This window comes from Octodon degus, unplaced genomic scaffold, assembly GCF_000260255.1.
Source record: "Octodon degus isolate 3935 unplaced genomic scaffold, OctDeg1.0 scaffold00126, whole genome shotgun sequence".
Classification (NCBI taxonomy): domain Eukaryota; kingdom Metazoa; phylum Chordata; class Mammalia; order Rodentia; family Octodontidae; genus Octodon; species Octodon degus.
In genome coordinates, this window is record NW_004524702.1 from 1,559,339 (window position 1) to 1,575,850 (window position 16,512).

Below are 16,512 nucleotides of genomic sequence, written 5' to 3' on the forward strand. Positions count from 1 at the left end.
TGGTCAGGCTCCTGGCCCGGCCTCTCCTTTCTCCCCTCAGCCAAGCTCCGTGTGCCCTACCTGGGTGCACGTGGACACTGGTCAGGCTCCTGGCCTGGCCTCTCCTTTCTCCCCCAGATGCATTGCCAGAATCCTGCCCAACCAGACTTGGCTTGTCACCTGTGCTGTGCCCTTCCTGACACCATCAACTACGGGGAGGCCTGAGTGGCCTCCACGCTCAGCGAGGCCGCCTTCCCCTCTCTCCCATGCACGATTGTCGATTTTGCCCCTCAGCTCTGGTCTGAGACTTCCCAGTGCTGTCGCCAGGAGGAAGTGAGGGAGCCCTTTCCTTGGACTTCGTTGGTGACACTGGCATTGTGAGGTCAGGTGAGGACACAGCCTGCACGTTGGGGTTGCAGCAGACCCCGGAGCCTGGCACCTTCCTTGACTCTGGGCCTTTGGTGAATAGGATCTTTAGAAGGAGACAGATTTTAAGAATATCTCTTTTTGAGCACAAAAGCATACTGATTTTTAGATATTTGAAGGATGAAAACACAAGGATGATTAACTTAGTAATCAGCACTGCTTGGAAGATTTTTCTAGCTTTGTATGCGGTGGATATATGACATATTTGGAAGCATAACACTTTTTAAAATTAATATTATATGTTAGGCTGGAGATATGGCTCGTTGGCACAAGTGCCTGACTGGTGAGCACAAGGCCCTGAGTTCAATTCCCGGTACCAAACCCAGACAATCCCATATTATATGTTGAATACTTCCCCTGACATTAAAATTCTTGAAAAACAGTTTCTGCCATTTCATACAATTCTATCGCTTGTATCTTACCATTTATGTGCTGCCAGGATTCTTCCACAGACGTGGATGAGCATCTTCCTACCTTTGTCACCCCACGCATGGCTCCCTTAAGGCGAGTTGCCAGAAGGAGAGGTCTTGGGCTGCCGCCGTCCCGGTCCCGTCTGTGCTGCCTCGTCCCTGGAGCTTAAGTGTTTCCATCAGTGTGGGTGTGCTGCTGAAGTGGACACGCCGTGCGTGGAGATGGTACACGTGGCTGCTGGCTGGCCTGCGCCGAGCCCAGAGCTCACGGGGACCTGGGTGTGGAGGCCTTCGGCAAGGAGCCCAGCCGCATCCCGCTCGCCCTAAGGTGCTCGGCCGGCGCTCTCCTGCCGAGTGTGGCTGCTGCTCCCCAGATTCGCATCCTGCTTTCTGCTGGATGGCGGTGGCTCCCCCTGAGGGAAGAGGCTGTCCTCTGAGCGTCTGTGCCCGCCGTGGCCTCCAGGAGCCCTCAGAGTGGAGCCTGCCCCGGCCCCTTTTTACAGAGCAGTGCTCGCTGTCTGCGCATTCTCACCGAAGGGCCCGAGCCCTCTGGCTGGTGCCCGCTTCCCCTGCGCTCTGCGGCTGGTATTCACACTTCTTCATTCTCGTCTTCTGGCTTGAGGTCGGAGGGGCGTCTGAGGTCCCGAAGACGGACAGGAGCGCACCTCTCCTCAGGGCAGCGTGGCATCGTCTACCCTGCCGTGGTCCCTCTCCTCCCAGACTTCCGGCCAGGGGCGCTTACAACCCATGTGTCCCTGAGTTTGGTCCCCTTAGCTGGACACACTGACACTGAGGTTTTCTGTAGCGAATGTTTAGAAAATAGTAACCACAGGTCAGGGCCATGAAAGGGATGAACAAAGTATGTGAATATGTTTCGAGACGTGTTACTATTCTTAAATTCAGCGTTACAGGGGATGACTTCTGAAACTCCACCACGGCAGCTTCCTGGGAGAGACTGGCGCTGTCCGCTATCTGAGGGAGAGGCGCTGGCCTTGAGCTGATACTACCGTGGGGTGGGCGGTGTCCTAGAGGTGTGGCGCGTGCCCAGTTGTAGCCACCGTCTTCTTCTGAGAGGCCCAGGCGTGCCAGGGGGTGCAGTTCGAATGTCCCCCAGAGGCCACGTGTTAAAGGCTTGGTGCCACCCTTAAGACACTTCCCTCCCCGCCCTCCCTTCTCTTCCCTGCGTGGTGCTGGAGGCTTTAGGTGGAGCCTGGTGGGGAGGTTGGTGTGGGGGCATGGTCTTGAGGGGCCGTGGTCCACCCTTCCTTTCTGGCCTGCCTTCCAGGCACCACAAGTGAGCAGGCCACTTGTCACATTCTCCCTGCAGTGGAGTTATGCTCCACTTGACAGGACAGGTGACCCCAGACTGAAACCCCAAACCCTGAAACTAGGAGTCAAATAGGCCTTCCTTCTCATGCATTTGTTGTCTCAGCTGTTTTGTCGTGGTGACTGGAAGCTGTCGCTGGCAGGCACCCTCCTGTGTGAGAGGCTCCCCTTCACCAGCCAGTGAGCCACCTGGCGTCAGGTACGCTGCTCACGTAGGGCCTGCGGCTCTTCCCAGGAAATCAGTCAGGGTCACCGGTCCTGCAACTCTGAAATGTGTTGTGGGTGTTTTTCATTCTGTGATCAGAGGTATCCCACAGTGAAGTTTTTGGAAATGTTTTCTGTTTTGTTTTGTTTATTTTTGGCTGGCTCCGAATGCCTTCAGGGCAGGTTCGGCTGGCTGGAGTGGTGGGAATCGAACCACAGCAACCTGAGGCTGACTGCTTTGTTGAAGCAGCCACTTAAACAACTGAGCTAAGGGGCAGGGCCCCTGTTTTCTGTTTTATGGCAGTTTTCTAATATGAGTTTTTCTGTACCATATGGATAAGAATCAAGAAAGTTGAAACTTTAATTTTTGTTTTTAAAAATTGTAACACTGGACTGGGGAGATAGCACAGCAGTCTAAGCACCTGTTTGGCAAGTGCAAGGACCTGGGTTCGATCCCCAGGAACCACATGCTAGCCACTGAAACTGGGCATGGTGGCACACGCCTGTAATCCCAGCGCTGAGGAGGCGGAGGCAAGAGAATCACTACGAGTCCAAGCTGCGCTCCAAGACCCTGTACCGAATAAACAAATAAATAAAAATGTTAAAAAATTGTAATGCTTACTTTTTGAAGTACTATGAAATTGCTTTCAGGGGAAGCTTTAGGGAATGTCTTAAAGTGGTTCCCAAAAGGACACCACAGAAATACTCTTCTCCTCTGTAGGCATGCTTTGAATCAGCTTCCTCATTAAGATTTAGGGGTGTGCGAGGCTGAGTACTAGAAACCTTGCGCCTTGTGGCGTGGGCCGAAGAGGGCTGTGTCCAGCTGCTGAGCGGGTCCCAGCCCTCAGCAGCTGCCCTGCATGGATTGGGCGCTTGGTAGATGCGTCCCAAGTAAGCGAAAGCACGGTCAGGTGCTCTTAGGTTAAAAGCAAATATGCTTTCCCTCTTGCTTATCTTTTTTTTTTTTTTTTTTTGTAAAATGAAACAATTTTAAACCCACACATGGCATAGAATGATTATTTTTTTGTTGCTACCTTCCAAAGATACCTCCATCTTAACTGAATTTCTGATGAAACAAAAGTAGAGGCGCAACAGTCTCTGCCTGTACCTCTGCAGCTGAGCAGATCTGCAGTGTGGGTGTTGACCTGAGCAGGTGTGAGTGGTGCACGTGGCGTTGCTTCTGCTGGGAACGACAGCAGAGCTGTCCCTGGCGGCGGGCTCCCCTTTGCCCTGGCCGTGGGTGCTGTGCTCGCCAGGGGGTTCCTGCATTGATGGGTTCATGGCTACCTGTGCTGCCGCACTGGGGTGTGACTTGGAAGCAGGCATTCTGACCTGGTTCCTCCCTTCCCTCTCCTTGGCTGCCATGCAGTGGACAGTTGTCCTCCTCCAGGTCCTTCCACCATGTAGTTCTGTCTTGTAGCCAGCAGACCGTGGACTGAACTCACGGAAACCATGGGTTGTGGGCCAGATAGGCCTCAGAGCTTTACGGGTGTCAGGTATTCTGTCCCACCCATGGGAGAGTGATTGAGACAGGGTGGGTGCCAGTAGTTCATGAAATGGTGACCTGAGAAAAAGCACGGGTCCCTTGTGCATGTGGTGCAGGGGAGGCAGAGAGACAGAAGAGACAGGCAGACAGACAGACAGACAGACACAGACCGACCATCCTGGGGACAGCGAGGCATCCATACTCACAGACCTGGGAATGGAGGAAGGAAGGACGAGGAGGGGGTGGCTAGGGGCTGTGCCAGGGTGCAAAGGGTGACCCATTGCCAGGGAAAGATTTTGTTATCATTTCTAGCAGAAGTAATACCAAATGCTAGCGTATTTATAATCAGTGGCCTCCCCTTTTCCTCCTGTCCACACAGAGGCCCAAGTGTCCTTTCTGCCAGTCCCCAGATGCGGGGCTGTGTCCCGCATAGGCAGGGACCTCAGGGAGCCGGGAGGGGGTCTTCTCCTGCTTGCTCCCTGTGCGTGGCTCCTCTGTGGCCCACGTTTGCTGGCTCAGGGTCCTTAGGACCGTGTTGACCTCGCTGGCCCCATGAGGGCCTTCTGGGATGTGAGCAAGGCAGCCCTGCAGAGCCCTGGCGCAGGGTCCTTGGGCAGCCCTGCACTTCCTCTGTCGCCTGTTACCTCGCAGCTTGCAGTGTTTTCAGTGGAACCAGTTCCAGCGTTCTTGTTTCTTTTTCTTCTTTGTGACCCAAATGCCTGGCGAGCCGTCTACACAGGTTGTTTTTCGCTTCGTGTCCATGCAACCTGGCTCAGACAGAGCTGGGCCATGCCCCAGTAGGAGGTGGCCGTTCCCAACCCAGCTGTTCCCTGTGATGGGCTTGGCCTGCCTCGGTGGGAACCAGTTTCTGCTTTGTGTGTTCTGAAGCCGAAGGCATCTGCCAGCTGACCTCCTGGTCCTGCTGTTAGGTTCCTCCTGCGGGCTCCTCCTCTCCTCTCCCTCTCTTTCTTTTTTGTACCAGGAATCAAACTCAGGACCTCATGCTTGCCAGGCAGACGCTGCACCACTGAGCTGTAGCCCCGGCCCTCTTCATTTTTCAGATGATTTCTTATTTTGTTCTGAAAGAAAACTCTTTACAGCTTGTTTCCTCTGTGAGACCTGAGAGATTCTGTCTTCTCCCATGGTGCTTCTTCTCTCTAAGCTCTTGTTTGCAGGCGATCTTCAGATCCTGCTCTCCTTGCTGATGGAGAGGGAGGGTTGGGAGGTGGTGGCACCCGATTTCTGTTGGATGCCCTGGGTGGGTGACCTGAAGCACTAGGCCCTGTGTCTTTGCCCGTGTCCCTGTCTGTGTAGTAGGCAGTAGGCCCTGAGGACTCAGGCACTGTCATGTGCCGAGGGCGGTGCCACCAGTGTCCCCAGTGCTGGGGTGGGAGGGGTGTGGCTGCAGGTGGCATTGGAGCCAGACCCACCTGAATTTCAGTCCTGGCCTTGTGTCTGCACAGTTGTGCGTGCATTGCCTCCTCCTTCTGAGCCTGAAGGCAGCATTTAGGTGTGGATGTTCCTCCCCGAGCTGCTCGGGGCCCTAAGCTCCCCTGCAAGGGTGCCGTTTCCTTTGTGCATACCCTTTGGAAACTGATTAGTGTGCGTTCATTGTGAAATAATGGGTTCCGTTAGGATGGCTCCATCGGCACCGAGTGTGCTTGGAGCAGACCCCCTCCAGCGCCTCCCCGCCCCCTCTACTTCCACGCCCTCCTTTCCTGCACCCCGAGTGCACAGGCGAGAGGTGTGACACGTGGCTATTTCTCCTCATACGATGGGCTCCAGGTCCATCCATTTCCCTGCAGTGACAAGGTGCCCTTCCTTGTAGGTGGCCCACCCTCCATTGTGCGTGTGTTCCGCGTCGCCTCTGCTGCGGTGTCGGTGCTGCCCGAGCCAGTTTCCTCTGGGCTGTCATGTAGGACCTCCGTTGTCTTCTGGCTTTGGTTCCTTCCTTTCGTTACTGCGCAGCCCCTGTGCGTTCCCATAATGGCCACACTCATCTCCACTGTCATCAGGGAGGTGCAGGGGCCCCTTCAGCCCCATCCTCACCAGTGCCCTCTGGGTTTTGGGTTCTTGCTGTGGTTGCCAGCTGCAGTGAGTGGGGGCTCCGCACAGCCTTGACGGCACTTCCCTCGGGCAAAGGAAAGTCGGCTGTTTTTCCAGGTCATTATTGGCCCTTTGTACTGCTTTTGAGGAGAGTCTGTCCTGCTCATTTGCCCGTTTCTGGGCTGGGCTGCCGGCTTTGGTGTTTACTGAGCTCTTCACATGTGCCAGGGACTGACCCTGTGTCGAGGAGTAGCGGGCTCACGTCTGTCCGATGCTGTTGGCTGTTTCTTCTCGCGGAGTGTGTCCGGGGCTTCACAGATACCTCCTTATGGGTGTGGCCCCACTTGTCAGTTCCTTTTTGGTCTCTGAGCTGGTGGAGTCCTTTTCAGGAGCTCGCTGCCTGTCCAGGGGTCTCTGAGGGTTCCCCCTAGTAGCTCGCACCATGGCCGCAGAGGCCTTTGGCCAGTGTTGTCTGCCTCTGGCTCCACGGCTGTAGCGGTTACTCCTGGGTCCTGCGCTCCTCAGTTATTTTTCTCCACCATCATGCTGTTCTGTTAAAATGTCTTCAGTTTTGACATAGGGGTGTGATCCCTCCAGCACTGGTCCTCCAGAATTGTTTTGGCTGTCGGGGATCTTCTGTGCTCCTGTGTGTATTTCAGAATTTTTCTTCTAGCTCTGTGGAGAATGCCATCGATATTTTATTGGAGATTACATTGAATTTTGTAGAAGGCGGTACAGTGTAGCCATTTGAAAGCATTAATTCTCATGCTGGACATGGTGGTATACACATGTAATCCCAGCCCTTGGGGCTCTGAGGCAGGAGATCACTGGGAGTTGAGGCCAGCCTGGGCTGCATAGTGAGACCTTAACTCAAAAGAAAAAAATCTGCAGGTCCACAAACATCAAAGTCTCTCCATCTTCTAGTATTTTCTTTAGCTTCATGCTTTTAGTTTCAGTTTCTAAATTCTAATTGTGAAAGTCTTTTACCACGTTGCTTAGATTTATTTGTTTATGAGCTCTTTTGAGGAATCTCTAGACAAAAACCCCCTCCCAGGAAACCTGGGAACCCCACGCTCTGACCAGCTGCCTCTGGATGGTGTCTGGCAGGACCCTCGGGGTGTTGGGGTGCTGTGGGGTGTTCAGATGACAGGAGCAGCCAGCTGCAGGGGAGCCACGCCACCAACCACTGATGTCGAGTAGTGCGAGGCCCTAGGAGACAAAGCTGTGTCTGGAGCTGGGTGGCGTGAGGTGGCCCAGGACCCCGTCTGCACCCCCACAGGAATTTGGAGTCTGCAGATGACTTGGAGGCACAGGACACAGCCCAGGTGTCTGGTGTTGAGCCAGGGCGGCAGGTGCAGCAGTTTCAGGGCCTGCTGATTCCTTACTCCCCACAGCTGTTTTGTTTTGTTTTGTTGAGACTGGGTTTCTCTGTGCAGTTCAGGCTGGCCCTGAGCTCACGTTGTAGTCCAGTGCTCTCACTTGCAGTGATCCTCCTGCCTTAGCCTCCAGTGCCAGGATTACAGATGTGCACCACCACGCGTGGCTCCCCAGAGCTTCTGCACCTCTCTCAGAATCTGATGGCAGAGCTAGCCAGATAGCTCAGTGGACTAAAGCGCCTGCTTAGGCAGTTGCAGGGACTGGGGTTGGATCCCTGGCCCTACCCCCAGGGTGCACTAAAACAGCAACTGAGACTGGGCGTAGTGGCGTGCCTGTAGTCCCAGTGCTTGGGAGGCTGAGAACAGGCGTATCACTACGAGTCTGATCTGTGTAGTCAGACCCTGTAGACCCTGTACTAAATACATTTTTTAAAAAAATCTGATGACACCTTGAACCAAAACACACAATAGTGCTTTCCCTGCCTGCTTGTAGGGCACCCTGCTTGTTAGCCTGTCTTCTCTTCTGGGGCTCAGAATTTGGTAGTGCTAGGAGCTGGCATCTTGCAGCCTGCGGTAGACCGGATCTCTGTGTGCAGTGGGTGAGGAGTCTGGGACAGTGTCCACTCCAGTGCACAGGTGAGGCTGATGGCAAGGGACTGGTGTGGCCCTAAAGGGGTGCAGGAGAGTTTCCTGGACAGGGACTGGGGCAGGGCCCAGCAGTGCTGACTCCTCAGCTTCCCAGGGCTTAGGGGGTCTAGACAGAGAAGAGGTTCTGTGCAAGAACCTACGTGTGAAGTGTGTGCATGAACACGTGCAGCCTTCCTCTCAGTTTTCCACCATGCACACACATAAATGCGTACGTGCACTGGGCCCTCTGTATTTGCTGGTTCTGCGTCTGCAGACTCAACCAACTGTGGGTTGAAAGTATGCAAAGAAGTTCATCTGTCCTGAGCATGTGCAGACACTTATTCTTGTCATTCACCCCTGGGCAGCGTGTCGGCCGTTTGCCCACATACTCGTTGTGTCAAGGTGTTGGTGTGACTTGGAGGGGAGTCGTGGTGAGTGGGAGGCCGTGTACAGGTGAAGCCCAAATCCTCCACCATTCTTGAGAAGTCTTGGCCCTCCAGGGCGTTGCCATTCATGGGGTCTTGGAGGTTGTCTCTAGCGATGCCACAGATACGGTGACCAGCCCGAGGGCCAGGGAGGCCTGGTGCGAGGCAGGATTGTCAGCCGGACCATTTTGCATCCAGGGACATTTCTGCTATTGTATTTGGCATTGGAGGGTAGAGTGCCGGGTTTCGTGGGTAGTGTCCCGCAGTGCCAAGGACAGCCTCTAAAATGTGCGAGAGCTGTGCCGCCCAAGGCCACGAAGGTGCTGGGGGTGGGGCTTAGTTCACCACAAGCCGAAGTATCTGAGGACCCACCATTTCCTTCTGATTATGAAGCATGTTAAGCATGTCAAAGACTCAGAGCTAACGCATGTGAGCTGTTTATTAAAGGGCATGAAGCACACCGGGCGCATTCACAAGCACAGCCTCGACCCCCCATGCCCTGCGCCCCCCTCTCCTGCCCCTGCGCTGTCGCATTTAGATTGCACAGCTAGGTGTCCACAGCCCAGAACCCTGCGCTGGGTGAGCCCTGCAAACGGCGTCTCCTCTGCTTAAGAACGGCACGCTGTGTCCCATGAGTGTGAGCGCAGCCACGATTGTAGAATAATTATCTCAGTGAAAACTCTGCCGTTCTCTGAGTAATTCACATTTCCTTCAGGTAGTGGTCTAAAATTTAAAGAATGTTTGAAATCTGATGAAGGAAAAGAAACTGAAGATAATAGTTTGCAAATCTGCACAGGTGGCACTTTTCAGGTGCTAAGCCACTTTCTGCAGTGAGCAGAACGGCGCCGAGAGCGAGAGCGGTCCTCAGCTCTGCGGGTGCTGGTGGCGTGGAGCCGTCCTCACCTCTCCTCCTCCCTCGCAGTGCCTCGCAGCCTCTGCTCCCAGCATCCTTGGAAGACATTTCCTCCATCTCTGCATCATTTTTCTGAGCCAGCCCATTTCTATGGCAACCATTAGATTGAAGGGTGAGCGGAAAGCGGGAGGCAAGGCTAGAGTGAGCTGCTGGGAGGTGGTGTGTGTCCCTGACGTCACCCTCCGTGCGCCTGGATAGGACAGTTTCGGCTACTCCCATTCAGGACCGCTGGCCAGGGCTGTTCATTAGAGGGCTGCCGGGGCTGGAGCGCAACCATTGACCCCCTGTGCCCCTGTTCCCCTCCCCCGCCCTCCACTGACTTCCTCTCCCCCCTTTCCTGATCTGGCTGTGGACTGGGGTTCAGCATGCACAGCCAGATTCCTGGGTGCCTCGGGGTGCTCTTCTGCCCGTTTATCTGGGAGGGCAGGGAGGCATGGCAGCGACTCACTTGATGTCCCTGGTGCTGTGAAGTCCTGTCTGTCTTCTTCACGGATACTGACTATGCAGAAATTCATCGAGGCGGATTACTATGAACTAGACTGGTACTATGAGGAATGCTCGGACGGTAATTATGGCCCCTGAGGAAGCGTGCGCGGTGTGTAGAGGCATTGTCTTCCTGGGGGGTGGGGAGGCAGCAGAGGGGAGGACCGGAACTGGCTGCCAGCAGGCGTGGATGGCTCTGCCGGTTTCCAGAGCCTGGGAGCAGATGGCAGGTGGGCAGAGCTCCCGACCCCAGACTCCTGGGTGGTGCGCAGCTGTTTGCTCAGAGAAAAGGAGGCCTTTGGTAGCTGGGCTTGCGAGGGTGGTGCTGCTGTGAAGTGGCGTGAGACGTGAGTGTGCTGTTGATATATGTGTGTGCCAGTGTCGGTGTGTTGGCCGTGCGCTGTGCGCCAGGGCTTCAGTGTTCAGGAGTGGCCCCTGGGCGGCAGCAGCAGGCCTGGGGGCTGCAGGGGCCTGGGGAGAGGCAGGCGCAGCTTCCCACTTAGCGCATGGTTCAAATGGATGCTGCAGTTGGATCTGGCAGAGACTGGGCTGGGAGGTGTGGGACAAGGAGGCAGGGGAGAATGTGTCCTGTGGCTGTCTGGGTTTCTGCAGAGAGGGTGTGGCACATTCCAGAGGATGCTGCGTGGCCAGGATCCGAGTAGTTTCTGCTACAGGGAAGGTGTCCACAGGGCCTCTGGAGAGAGGAGAGGGCATCAGCATTGTGCATTGCAAAGGGACTCTGTCTTTGTCAGTTTCTTCCTGAAAATGCCGCTCAGTCACAAGCCTCTAAGGAGGGCATGGTTGACCACACTCGGGCTGTGCCCCGCTGGTGCTCTGCTCTGCCTCACGTGAGCCATCACGGGGAAGGTGACTGCTTTTAGACTGAATCGCAAGTTTCAGAGTGGTCCAGCCATGACTACATGTCTGGTAGCCTGGATGATGTAACAGCTGGGAGCTGGCCTAGTTCTGCAGCTGAGGAGCTGCAGAATGGCCTCTGATCTGCAGATCTTTGCCTGGACTGTGAGCTCCGCGAGCAACGTCCTGAGAAGCTCTGCCACGTCCCTGGCGTCCCGTGAAGATGCTGCCGTGGTGGGTGTGTGCGTCCTTAAGCAGCTTAGTACTAGGGCAGAGGGAAGCTGCGGGGTCCGGAAGGGAAGGGTGGATGGATGCTTTCCCTGCTGGTGGGCTGATGTGTGGAGCAGCTCCCACCCTGCTGCCCAGCCAGAGGCACTCGCAGGCCGCTTCTCTTGGGAAACCACCCCAGCCTCTGGCTTCCTTGGCGACGAACCCTCCATAACCCTTCTCAGTGGTTCAGCTCATGTGCCCCAGTGTTGGATGTGGCCAGGTCCCTCCTGTGCCGGCTGCCCTGGAAGTGGGAGAAGGTTGCTTATTGTGGACCCAGGTGCTGCCCATCCAGTCCTTTTACATGTGGGAAAAAAACAGCCCCACCCCATGTTCAGGGAAGGGCAGAGAAGTCTCTCTGAGCTGGGTTTCTGTTCCCCGGGCCTCAGTGGAGTCTCCTGGCCCAAGCAGCCCCAGTCTCTCCTGAGAGCAGAGGCAAATGCAAGAGGAGCAGGCTCGCCTGTTCAGGGGCCAGTCAGCCCTGGTTGCTGTTCCTGTCTGACTGCGTGTGGAGTAGAACTCTGTCCTTTCATCCCTTTCCCAGTTGGATGAAGGGGAGAAAGCGGTTGGGGCAGTTTCCTGAGACAGCTGGCATTTTTGTAATTCTACCTAAGGACAGATAGGAGACAGCAGGATGGAAGGGACTGAGAGCAGAAATGGCCTGCCAGGAGCACGCACCGCGTGCTTCACGGTGTGCTGGCTTTGTGGCTCCCCGTGCATCCACCCCTCACCGGCTGGGTCCCTCCTGGAAGGGGTGTTTGCCCTTGTGGGTGTGGGTCTCCCAGCGAGAATCCACAGGCAGCTGTGTTTTGTCTCCCTCACCACTTGGCCTTTGAATCACTACTGAGGGAGACTTCGAAGGAACTCTGCATGCTGATAGCAAAAGGTGAGTCAGATGCTTTGAGAAAGATGCAAATTCGTCATTTATGTCGACTGTAAACTGCGGAGCCAGCACTGGGAAAGCCACGTGTGTAGGTGGGAACGGACTTAGCCCTTCGGGACCTCTGTAGAGGCTGGGTGGAGCGAAGGGGTGTGCCCCGGCCCTCAAGGCTGGCTCAGGAATGCTGCTTGGTGCTGATCACCCCATCCCTTCTTCCGTTTTAGTTGGATCCCCATGTCTGACCCCTGTGCACAGATAAGACCCAGTGGGGATGACTGAGGCTTGGGCCAGGAGCTGCCATGATCAGAAGTTGGAGGGTGCTGGTCGCTCAGCCCCTTGAAAGGACTGGTAGAAGTGGGAAGCGGCAGGCCGCGGGCCCAGGACGAGAGCAGCAGCCTTGGGGCCTCACGCCAAGTCTGCGGGGCAGGCGGCTGCACTCGGGTGTCAGCCCTCCAGGCTACCTGGGCTATCACTTAGGCATGTCTGTCTGCAGCCAAGACCTTTAGACTGTAGCCCATCGTGGGGAATGACCTCTCCTTCTCTGCCCCGGGACCAGAGGAGTCTCACTGCTTCCATTGTGTGTCCAGGGCTCTGCCTAGGCTGGTGACAGCAGACTTGGAGGGCTGCATATGTCGTCTTATGTGGTCCCAAGTCTTACCCCGTCTCTTCAGGTCCCTGGGAAACAGTGCCAGGCAGGTGCGAGAGAGCCCTGTCTTTCTGTGTGGTCCCGTGGAGGGCAAGGCTGAGAGGAGCAGCCTGCCTGTGCATCTGCCTGGGTCCTGCCTGTGGCCGTGCTCTGGGTACCTCTGGGGCCTGGGTGGACTCAGGGTCCCTCTAGGGGTGAGATGGTCACGTGACGGGGCATCCATGGGGACAGACAATGTGTGCGGACAGTGAGAGCTTGTGGCCAACGGTGAGGGCTCCACCAGGGCTCAGTTTATTTCCTTAGAAGTAACAGTGGTTGTCAGTTCTTAAAAAAGCAGCAGTCCCCTTGAAGAGGCAAGTGGCCTTTTAGGTGAGGCGTGGGCTGGTGACGTCTCCTCTGCCCTCAGCCTGGTCTCCTTGCTGCACTCTCTCCCCACCCCAGGCTGCAGATTTCAGGGTCACAGGAGAGGCCATGTTCATATGGGGTTCAAGCCAAGGAAAATGAGCCTCACAGTGGCTCCAGGGCTTGCTTCTCCATTATGGAAGTCCCAGTAATAGGCAAGGACATCCCGCTCGTCAATGCTGTCAGGGCCTCTCACATGCCACCAAGATACATGGGCTGCTCCCGAGTGCAGTGTGCCGGAGCATCGTGAGCGTGAGCGAGGAAGCCGTTCCCAGGATTTGAGATGACCCCAAACCTTCCCTGCACTTCGTTCTCCAAGCGTCCGACGGTGCAGACAGACGTCAGCCTTTGGCCATGTCTACCGTGCTTGCAGGCAGAGACTGACTTGGGCTTCCCAAGACGTGGCACCGTCTTAATGGCTATTCAGGTGAAAGCAGTTCTATGTGCCAGGCCCAGCGGTGCGTAACCATGATCCCAGCATTCTGGGAGGTGAGAGAGGAGGAGGATTTTAAGTTCAAGAGCATCTTGAAGTAAAAAACAAGAGACAGAAGTAGCTCAGTGCACAGGCCCTGGGTTCAATCCCTTGTGACAGCCCCCCATAGGAATTTAATGTGAATAGCTTTATAGTGAGCCTGCTTTAGGTGGGAGTAAGCCCTTATTGCCAGCCCTAGTAACAGGGGTAGTGTCTTCCCTACATGAAGCCCAGGCCGAGGATGTCGACGTGAGCGCCCAGCGCCCAGGTCTGTGTCTTTGTTTAAGGGGAGGAATGGGGTCCTCAGGGAAAGGACCTCCGCTGCCTGCCAGCTCTGCTGTGGGTCTCAGAGAAGTGGGGTGCAAAGGAGGAGCTGCAGAGATCAGAAGAGGTGGGGCCACGGAATTCACAAAGACTTCATGGACAGGAGAGGAGGGAAAGCCACTGCCAAGAGTAGAAAGCCAGCTGATAAATGGGAATGGGGTGCACGACTCAGTATTTATCTTCCATCCTGATAAGGTCAAGGCAAGAATTAGTACAGCCAGGCACCTCAGAGCGCGTCACCACCAGCCACTTTTGTTCCTCCACCCTGGGGAACAAGCCGGGGCCTTTAGCTGAGCTACATCCCCACACACCCCTTTATTTTTACTTTGAGACAAGGTCTCACTCAGTTGCTGAGTTGCCCAGCCTAGGCTCAGATTTACTGTCCTCCTTCCTCAGCCTTCCAGAGTGCTGGGAGCACAGGTGTGCACCGCAGACCTGACTACCACTAGACACTTCATTACACAAGGAAGGGAGGGTCTGTAGGGTGCAGTGTCCCCTGAACTGGGAGCTGAGTTAGTGCTGGCGGGGTGGCCGAACCTGCCACAGGCACTGCTGTAGGGTGCACTGGAAGGACAGTGGCAACTCCTCTGCTCCTGGAGCGCGTCTGCTTTCAGGTATGTGAGGCCCACTCACTGGGAGGCCACCTGTGAGTGGTCTGAATTCAGAGACCCCAAAGCTGTCCCAGATTGAGATCACCACGAGACCTGGAAGTTCAGCGGGGCCGACAGTTGTGGCTTTCATGCCCGAGACACTTTGGGACGTCTGACTAAAGAGACCTCAGAGAGGTCCTCAGATGGGCTTGCAGCATGGCCTGGTTGCTGGGGGAGAGGCCGGGTGTGGGCAGTGCTCCCTTGGGGAGGCTGGGGGGAGCCGTTCACAAGGTTCGGTGCTTTCTGTGTAACTTTTCTATAAATTTCAGCTACGACCAAAGAAATTCAAAATATTCATTGTTCAGCTTTAGTGCAGGGATATAGGAGTTTGCAATAGTATTCCTTAAAGCTTTTTGTATATTTAAATATCTTCATGATGAAAAGTAAGGAGGGGAAACCCCAAATCCCATGTCCTAGGTGGTTATCATGTTGTACCATGTGTGGTCTTGGGCTTCATTTGTTCAGGGTACCCTCGATCTGAACGAAAGGGTGAATATAGGCAACTTGCTTTGAGTGAAATCACTGGAGAACTGTTCTCAGGTATGTGAGGTCAGCTTTTGTCTCGTTCCTATAGCTCATGACCTAGCGTGGCATCCAGCCAGCCATGACCACTTGGGCCTTGCTGCTTGGATGGCATGTGGTGGGCCTTTCCTCCTGGCCCTCCTCCCTCCAGGGCTCAGAGTAAATTGGAAGAGCTGACACTCACACTTGCCATATTTTGAATAACTGAACAAGACATTTTAAAAAAAAAACTATGTATTGGGTCCAGGGTCGCACTGCGCAGCTTGGCCTCGTAGTGATCCTCCTATTTTCAGGATCCCCAGTGCTGAAAGCTGATTGCAGGCATGTGCCACTATGCTCCTGGACTCAGCGGCTGGCTCGGTGGGGTCAGTGCAGTATGCAGAACCGGGGTTGAACCCCAGTCCTTGCGCTTGCCTAAGCAAGTGCTTAGTCCAGGGAGCTATCTCGCCAGCCCTCAACAAGCCAAATTTGATGATATAAACAAATTAAAGAAATAATTTTATCTTATTGAGTATATATTTTTAAAAATGAAGTTTTTAAGCAAAGCATGGTGGCACATTTCTGTAATCCAGGCACTCGGGAGAGAGGCTGAGGCGGGATCTTTGCAAGTTTGAGACCAGACTGGGCTACACAGTGAGCTCAAGGCTAGGCTGGACTGTATAGCAAGACCCTGTCTCAACAAGACAAAACCAAAACCTAACAACAACAATGAAAAGCAGTGCTTACAGCAGACACGTGTTTGTGCGGCGCGACGTTGGGCCTGCCCTGCCCGTGAATCCTGCCGGACGTCTTCCTTGCTGCCCACAGAGCATGTTCCAGCTGCATCTCTAACGTGGCAAGACGCAGCAGCTTTGCTTCCAGTTTCCAAAACTTTAGGCGGAGAATGCACGTGCTCAGGTTTTGTTTTTCAGTCAAGCCTTCCTGATGGCCTGCCTTCTTACCAGGGCATTTATTTGGTCACCACTTGCACTAGCCTGCATGCAGTAGCAGCTGACTAGCAGACAGTCGGCTGTTGGGGCGCAACCCTCAGCCGCAGGCTTCCGGCAAAGGCGCCTTGTCCCTGGCCCTTTGGGAGCTCCCTGATGGCCTCTGCCGAGCTCCTCCCTGCGTGTCCAGCACAGCGAGCGGCCGGAGGGCAGAGCAGGCCGCTCTGTGTTGTGCGGAGGAGCAGACAGCCCTGTCGCTGTGCAGCTGGGCGAGGGCAGGAGCTGGGGGGCCACAGAGCCCTCCAGGGCACTGAGGGCGCCGCCTGGCCTCCGTGTTGCAAGCAGTCAGGCGGCCTGCTGGAACTGGGTCAGGACACACCTCGAAGCAGCAGGCTATTTCCTCAGGCAGCGTGGCAAGCTATTTGGTTTTAGATTTCTTTCTTGTCTTCTTTATAGTTGGAAAGGACTTTTTGAATTTGTGGAAACATTTAATGTGAGAACAGCCTTTATAAGGTGCAGATTAATTCAGGAAAAGGCGACACATCACTGCCAAGGGAGGCCAGCCCTGCTGAGCTCAACATGGTAGTGCCCGCCTCTCTCTGTTTCTGCTGGAGTCAAAAGGCTGACTCCTTCACCAGGGGTGGCCACAGAGTCGCCTGGTTGCCAGGCCCGCCCACACCCACAGGAAGCCCAGCTGGGCTGTGGGGCAATCCCGCCCATGCCTCGGCCCCACCTCTGCACAGGTGGGCCTGCACCAGGCCCTGCCGGTATCTCCCTGTGCGAGGGCTGTGACACTGGCAGGACGGTTCCATTGCTGCTGGTGGGGTGGAGGGGAGGGGCGCTGTGCATAGGAGCGCAGCCTGGTGG

The 16,512-nt window shown here is 55.2% G+C and overlaps 1 protein-coding gene across 5 annotated transcripts in view; it reads left to right on the plus strand.

Moving 5' to 3' along the window:
• Nucleotides 1-16,512, plus strand: part of Trak1 (trafficking kinesin protein 1) — a 142,388-nt gene that overhangs the window by 82,681 nt on the left and 43,195 nt on the right. The window lies entirely within an intron of this gene.